The following is a 7,802-nucleotide window of genomic DNA, read 5'->3' as shown; positions in this document are numbered from 1 at the left end:
ATCCTGTATGTCAACTGCATTTGTAAATGTTGCTGTGAATTATTCTGTAACATGCCAATATTCCTTTTAAATCTGTAATCATATCATTTAACTGTATTAATCCTTTAAATGACACTTCAATCCCTGTTATGCATGGCTATTGCACTCTGTGTCCATGTTTCTGTGACCAGTGAAGCCACTCAAGCAAATTCTCTGGTTGGGGAGATATTAAGGCCATGTTTTGTTCTCTTCCAGTAGAAATAATGGCCATTTCCAACCAAGAGAATAAGAGAGACATTTTTTTCTATGATTCATTATGAGAAGGTGTAGACAAGAACTCAAATATGTATTAACACTTCCTCCGCATCGTCATTAAAGTCCCTGAAACTCCAGGACTATCTCTATCTTCTGCTCAAAATGTTTCCAGCATGGGAAGTTTCAAAAGAAATAATCTCAGCATTTTAAAGCTTAGGACCCTGCTTTGAACTCCAGAAATCAAGTCAGACTTGAGTCTCTGGAGTAGATATTTGCTCATAATGTCTTGGCTGTAGTTGACTAGATATGTCTGCATGGGTTTCAACCTCACTCCTGGTCCCAACTTCTATCTTAGCTGGGGGTTTTATTGCTGTGAAGAGACACCATGACCACAGCAACTCTTATAAGGAAAACTGAGGGGACTCACTTATAGTTTTAGAAGTCCAGTCTATTATCATCATGGCTGATGGGAGATGTCATTCTGTGAATATGTTTATCATACTGGTTAATGAATAAAGCACTGTTGGCCGATAGGAAAGCAAGATAGGCGGGACTAGGAGAGAAGGAGGAAAGAGGAAGGAGTAAGGAGGAGTCAAGATGGAGAGACTGGGGAGACTAGACGCCGGCCCCACTGCCTGGTAAGAAGACCATGTGGAAATATTAGATTAACAGAAATGGGTTAATAATTAAGACAGAGCTAGCCGATGAAAAACAAGTAACTGGCCAACAGTATTATATCAAATACAGAGTCTTGGTGTGTTAAATTGGGGCTGGCGCAGCAGCGGGACCAGACCGGTGGTGGGCGGAAAAACCTTACTCCTTACAGATGGCAGGGAGCATGGTGGTATTCAGGCAACAAGAAGTCAACTGAGACACTGTCCCCATGGTAGCACACTTCCCCTAACAAGGCCATACCCACTCCAACAAAGTCACACCTCCTAATAGTGCCACTCCATATGAGCTTATGGGAGATAATTACATTCAAACTGCCACATTCCCAAGCCATAGTCATAAGTCATAAGCAAAGTGAAATTTTTCTAAAATTTAAGAATTCTCTGCTTTACACCCATGTTCTCCATAAAACCATGGCCTGGTGACCTACATAATTATTTTTAAACATGTTTTGGTACTAATTTTGCCGAATGTATACTTAGAGTTTTCAGGGTCATTGTTGAAATATCATGATTTGACTCTGAATTGATGGCTCCTGCCATGTAATGATGGAGTCCACTGAGTCATCTTTTATGTTTTATAACTACAGCTCAAGTACCACACTTGAGAACCACCTACTTATTCATTGATTAAATGTCTAAGATAAAATGATTAAACATCTGCTGCATGCAAACATCCAAACTATTTGATTCCCAGTGTTTGAAGATGCATCCATCATGAATGGAAAGCCCCTGTCTTAGACTTCAGAGGTAGCTCTGCACACAATTGACTTTTGTCAAACCAGGGACAAGGCTGAAATGCAACCAGTCTCCTTTTAATTTACTATACATTTGCCTCTGAGTAATGCTGCCTGAGACTAAAGGAAGAAAATCTTCTGTGAAACCATTCCTCCTATAAAAGGTCAGAGACAGAATGGAATTTGATTAGGTCCTTAATGGGAAGTCTAAATGTGTACAAAGTTGCACAAAGACCATCAGAAAAGGAAATGGAAGGAAAGTTGAAAAGACCATTTTAGCCCAGTTTTCTGACATCAGGTCCCACTCTGTAATATGTCAGAGTGTGTGGCACACAGCTAAGTTCCCTGAAGCAAGTAGGCCTCATCAAACCTTTGACTCTAAAGTAAGTCTCCATTAGCTCTTCCCATTACCCTATTCCATAGGCCCCTATCTGGCAGGCAGGGGGGTGGGAGGAGAGTCAGTGTATGTGCGTTCATGTGTATGTGTGCACCCACAAGTATGTGTATATGCACACACACACACACACACACACACACACACACACACACACAGGCCAGAGGACATTAAGTATTTTCTTTTATTGCTCTCTCTCTAATTTGGGGGACAAGGTCTCACTGTAGCTGAAGTGTGCTGCTTGACTAGGCTGGTTCACCATCAGCTCTTGGGATCTACTGTATCCACCTAAAGATAAGGTTGCCAGCATGAGCAGCCATACCTAGGATCTGAACTCAGAACCTCTTGCTTTCATGGTAAGTTTTCGTACCCACTGAGCTATCTCCCGCTCCCCACAGGGTGGTTATTTTAATGGGAAGTGCCTTGGCAGAGACCTCACAACACACATGTGGGGATCCACAAAATCACCTGGAAGTCAACCACACCTTGATCATTCTGACAAGGATACAACAGATTCTGGAAAGCTAGAGCTGGTAGCTAGGAGTCAAAGCTGCAGCCAGTTACAGAGACCACCACCAGAGGGCAGCAGGGCACACGGACACCATCGTTTCCACCATTCAGAAAGCTGTAGGTGGAAGCAAGATAGCATTGTGTCCAAGGCTCTCAGTAAGAACGGAACACAGCACAGCTCAGAATTCCAGCCTCCAGCTCCTTGCTGAGACTCCTCCATTTGCCTCCAGGATCTCAGGAAAGGGATTTTGTGAGTGGTTTGTATAGTTTTATTCTGCAATTGAAAAAGCTGCCTGGCAAGAGCTCAGCATCACACCATCACATCACCACCACCACCACCACGACCACCAAGCTTGGAATTCCATAGAGACTCATAGGTGCTCTTACCACTTTACCTTAACCCACACTTAGAAATACATCTCACACTGAAATCCACATCTAAGACAGACAGACAGACAGACAGCAGACAGACAGACACACACACACACACACACACACACACACACACACACGCACGCACGCACGCACACACTTATTCGGTTCTTCTTTCTTGTTGGAAAATATCCACTGCCTAAAGTTCACAATCTAGTAACTGATCCCAGTTTGAATGATGACCTGAAGGTCAGTTCCCCCAAGGGACATAGAATGTCTCATCTCCACTCACCATGGAAGCCAGGCCCTACAGGAGTCTCAGAGGATCCACTGGTAAATAGTATCCATAATCGCAAAGGGGAAATAATGACCCAGGGATTTCCCCACAGCAGCCTCCAGGGGCCACTTTGCTTCATTTTGTCTGTCATTCATTCCTTCATGTTCTCACTCTGCCAATACTAACTTACCTCTGGGAGTTTTGCTCTATGAGATGACCTCTGCCTTCAGTTAAGTTGTGATAAGCCTCCCCTTGCATGCTCAGGACTTGTGTGGATTCCTGACCTCGTGTGAGATAGAGGAACACATAAACATGATATCAGAAAGCCCAACAATGTTTTCAGCCAGCCTAGGGACTTACTGATAGAAGCTTCAAACATAAGGTTTTGATCAGAGGGCAGAATCTCAGTGATGATGCCCAAAAAGAGCCTCCATGGCACCCTGCAGCATTCAGCAAGGTATTTATTTCCCAACCCATGCAGCAGACTCTGGCTACTACCCGGCACAGTTTATAGATCTCCTCCTAGGCCTTTCTTCCTGACCCTGTCAGCTTCAACACTTCCTTCCAGCATGTTATTCTATAGAGAAACAGCTATCATGAATGAGAAAAAATATATAACTGTAAAGAAAACCAACAAAGCCCCAAGGCAAGAGCTCTGTTCTGAAGATGGTCCCCGAACTGGTCACAGTTCCTGGTGAATGATTGTGGCCCCCAAAGAGAAAGGTGACTTAAGAATAGATAACTGGTTCATGGTATGTGACAGAAGCAAAGCAGCCTGAACACCAAGATGAATAAAATGAGTTATACAGGAGGCAATATCGCCAAGCAAGATGGAATGTTCACATGGAAGAATGTGTTTAAAAAGATGGCACCTACTTTTGTCTTCCTAAGCTAGGCATTGGAAGCTGGTTCTTTTTGTTGTTTGATTGTTTGTTTGTTTGATTGATTGGTTGATTTTTGAGACAGGGTTTCTCTGTATTGCTTTGGAGCCTGTCCTAGAACTAGCTCTATAACCAGGCTGGACTTCAACTCACAGAGATCCACCTGTCTCTGCCTCCCAAGTGCTGGGATCAAAGGCTTGCACCACCAATGCCCCCAGCATCACATCAGAAACTAGTTCTTTAAGATGCAAATGAGAGCATCTTGCCATCAGAGAGAGAAATGCCAAGGGCAGATTGGGGAGGGAACCCTATCACATTCTCATGCTGAGCTGAGGAGGATGAGAACCTGTCATGTGGTATTCTATGGAGATGTGAGTCAGTAAACCCAGGGCCAACCAACCAGAGGCTCTCTGGCAAAGCAGGTGTGGAGTTGGCCCAACCTCACTGTTTACATCTGAGGGCCTGGGCTTTTCAAAGGGCTTCCTGGACCTTGGGAATGGCACAGTGAGGGAGAGGAAGCCCTGGAAAGCCACAGGCATTAGACATCAGCTAGAGTACAAAGAGTCCTTTGTACAGAAAAAGATAAAGGACTTTCTTGCTCATGGGAAGATGCACCCCAATACACAGGTTCCTATGGTGTACCTATGGTACACAGGTACAACATCCTGTGCTCAACAGAGCCAAACCCAGGAGTGAGAACATTGCCAAGTGCATCACACTGCTAAAGCATCTAGGACCAGGAAGGATGTTGCTTGTACCCAGATGTGCCCTTTCTCCAAACACAGACCAAGGGTACTTCTGATATAGTCTGCAAAAAGATGTGGTGCTTAGATAGCACAAAAGATAAACGTTGTACTCTGGCCCTAATTCCCTTGCTTGACTTCTGCCACTCCAGGGCCTATACCTTTTTACACTTGTAAATACTATTTGGGTACCAGGAGGACCTTTGTGTTCATCAACCATCAGTCCTAGATAGTTGTGCACAGATATCCATTATCTCAGTCCACTCTGCTGGTCCTAGGGCTCCCTTCATCCCTAGGGAACCCTAGGACCAGTTCTCTCCCATTCTCCAGGTGCTGACTGCTCCTCTAAAGATGTTACCTCCAAAACATGTAGGCAACCATAGCTGTCCATAGAAGCTCCAGGGCCCCTCATGTCCCACATGCTCCTAGGAATTTCCCTGGAACTTGGGAGCAAGAAAATAACAAGGGATGCCCCTTCCTTCATGTTTACACTCTCTCTTCCTCCTTCTCAGACTCTCCCTCTACTCACCTTCCATGCATCTATTATACTCTTTTTAATATTTTCAAAACTTTTAAAGACAAAAGTCAGCATAGGAAGTGTCTTACAGGCAGTTTCTACTTCTGAACCTAGCAACAGCTCTCTGAAGACCAGGGAAGCCCAGAAAGCATAGCCCCACTTATGCTTCAATGGGAAAAGAAAATACATGGAGGGATACAGCCTAAATTTGCATCTTAAAATTATCTTGACATGTTTTCTTGAAATAGCAATCATTTGTACATCTAGTTATTTAATAAAGCATTAATAAGCATACCTACTAGCCAGCATGGGTGAGAGCTGTGTCCCAATGGCAGATACAGGAGCAGAGAACCTGCTCTGAAGCTAGACAACTGCCACAAACAGAGACAAAAGGAACATTAGTCTGTACAGAGAATTGACAGAAAAAATGTCAAGATAGTCCTGGGGGGGGGGGGGGTATGAGGTCTCAAATGACCCCACTGATAGTTAAGCTAACAGCCAAATGGTAAAAGCAAACTTCACAGATGCCATGATGATCACTTCCCCTGTGGTGTCTTATTTAACTCCAAGCTCACCCTAAATCTGCCTCTCGGCATCCATTTCACAGATGACAACACTGAGATGCCATATCTTGCCTAACATAACACAGCCTGTTGCAAAAGAGCGAAGGTCTATCTGATTCTACCAGTCACTGTTACTACTCTAAGTGATTGCACACTTCTATAATTATCCCCAATGTTGCAAATATTTCCCCCATAAGGTGTTAGCATTTCAATTTTTCCTACTTGGTCCCCTGATAAGGGCAACCTGAAAGGAGGTCACCATGTTCCCAGCTGCCCTCCACAGGAAAGAGTTGTCCAATACCACCTGGTTTAGCCTCACTGTGGCTCAGAGCTGGCCTCTGTCGACTGCCTGCCCCAGGGCTTGGCCCTGCCTCTGCTTCTCTGCCCCGGGGTTGAAACCATAGGGCCAGTATGAAGTAGACCAGATGGACCTCATGGAGCACTACAGTGACTGGCTGGTGATACTCAGGTCTATTTTTATTCACAAAAATCTGTTCTGTATTTTATTCTGCTTTGGGGCAAGGAGAGGTCAGCTCTGTTCACCTTTGTTGTAAGATGAGAGCATAGCAGGAAATGAAGTAACAGAAAAGCCAACCAGCAAGAGGGAGAAAGGGCAGAGCACTGGGAAATCAAAAACCTGTGTTTAGATCAGAGTGGAGAGTGTCAGAGTGCCGTTCCAGAGGGTGGCTGACCCAGCATGCATCACTTAGACTGGTGTGTGGCTACCACGCATGACAAGTTGCACGTGTAGCCCACCAGTTTGGTGCTGGTGACCTGACACTCACAATGACCCATCTAGGGACCCAAAGTTGGCCCAAGATTTGGCTGCTTTCCAATCACCTGTGCCTTCTGGCTCTACTGGGGTCACTGGAAGGAATTTTGCCAGGGAGCTGAGCCCCACAGTCCAGGGAATTTGCATGTCACCCACCCTTGTCTTCCTGTGATTGCTGGGTCTGCTCGGCAAGCAAAACCCTGAGGGTCCTGGAAAACCAGTCAATCAATATGGACAATTGCTCAGAAACTTATCAGGTGGCTCTCTGAACCCTTGCTCTCACCGCCGTGTGACTTGACCTCCAACCATCTTTCAAGGGCCTTCTCAAAAACCAGTCCTCACAGCCACCCCCACCCCAACCCAGACTCAGAGATGAAAGTGGGATGCCCAGTATCCCAAACAAATTCCAGGCTACCTCTGAGACTCAGCTTTACTCTCCACTGGGTGAACACAGGGGCAATGTTTCATTCCACCTAGAAAGTAATTACTGGGCATCTCTTAAATGTCTGCCATTGTGCTACACATATGGATCATGGAACAAGTTTCTACTCAAAATTGAAGGCCCAACATGAAGGTAAAAGAGTAAGCACACACACACACGCGTGCGTGCATGAACACACAGCTGATTATAACAGAAGCAAGGGGAGAAAAAGCTGACCTGGGGTTTCTGTGAACACACACAACAGGGACTCACAGCAGCTGGATGTGAGCAACCCAGGAAATAAACAGAATTGTTTATTCTGATAACTTTGTTCCAGAAATCGAGCAAGATCTCAGGATTTAGGGAGCATAAGTACATCATAGTGGGGCAGTTCCGGAGTCTGCCTGGGGAGCAGAGGGTAGTACAGCCCCCGCTATCATCATGACATTACAGAGAACCACAGCAGGCATCTTAACCAGCACAAGCTTATTTCTCAGGATTCAGAAATTCGAAGTCCAAGACCAAGACATTGGCAGGGCTGGCTCCTGCAGAGGCTTTGCCTTTGTCTTACAAATCTTTGTTCTTCCATGTGTACCTCAATCTCTTTCCCCTAAAAGAGTAGCAGCTAGGTTGGATTAGAGTCTACCAATACTAATATCTCCATTTTAAATGAATTACTTCTTCAAAGTAATTTATCTTCAAATAGGATG

This window comes from Phodopus roborovskii, unplaced genomic scaffold (genome assembly GCF_943737965.1).
Source record: "Phodopus roborovskii unplaced genomic scaffold, PHOROB, whole genome shotgun sequence".
NCBI classification, from domain to species: Eukaryota; Metazoa; Chordata; class Mammalia; order Rodentia; family Cricetidae; genus Phodopus; species Phodopus roborovskii.
This window is presented reverse-complemented; position numbering follows the sequence as displayed.